Genomic DNA, 575 nt, shown 5'->3' on the forward strand with positions numbered 1-575 from the left:
TGTGCCTATGTGTGTGTGTTGTGCACGTGTGGGTGTGTGCATATATATGTGTGTGCACATGTGTGTGCCTGTATGTATGCATGTGTGCTCATGTATACATACATGAGTACCTGCATTGCTTTGTGTATCTGTGAGAAGGTGTGCATACATGTGCGTATATGTGTGTGTGGAGGGGTGTGCCTGCATGTCCGTGTGTGGGAATGTGCAGGTAGGTGCATGTGTAAGCATGTGTGGGTGTTCACGTGTGTGCCTGTGTGTGCATTGTGCATGTGTACATTGTGTGTGTGCCTGTGTGAGAATGTGCATGTGCCTCTGTGTGTGTTTGCACATGTGTGGGTGTGTGCACTTGTGAGCCTGTGCCCGTGTATGGGGTGTGTATGTGCTTGTGTTTCCCCAGCTGTAAGCGCTTGGCATTGGACTGAGCCAGAGGCGCACTGACGAGAAGGAGAAGCACATGTCAACACCGCTGGCGCTCGGTGGGATGACTGCTGTCATTCTGAAGTTTTTGTCTGACAGTGGAGGGATCTCCCCCAGAACACACTGGGGAGCTGGGGAGGATAAACAAGGTCTGAAAC

This window comes from Hylobates moloch, unplaced genomic scaffold, assembly GCF_009828535.3.
Source record: "Hylobates moloch isolate HMO894 unplaced genomic scaffold, HMol_V3 SCAFFOLD_21, whole genome shotgun sequence".
Lineage (NCBI taxonomy): Eukaryota > Metazoa > Chordata > Mammalia > Primates > Hylobatidae > Hylobates > Hylobates moloch.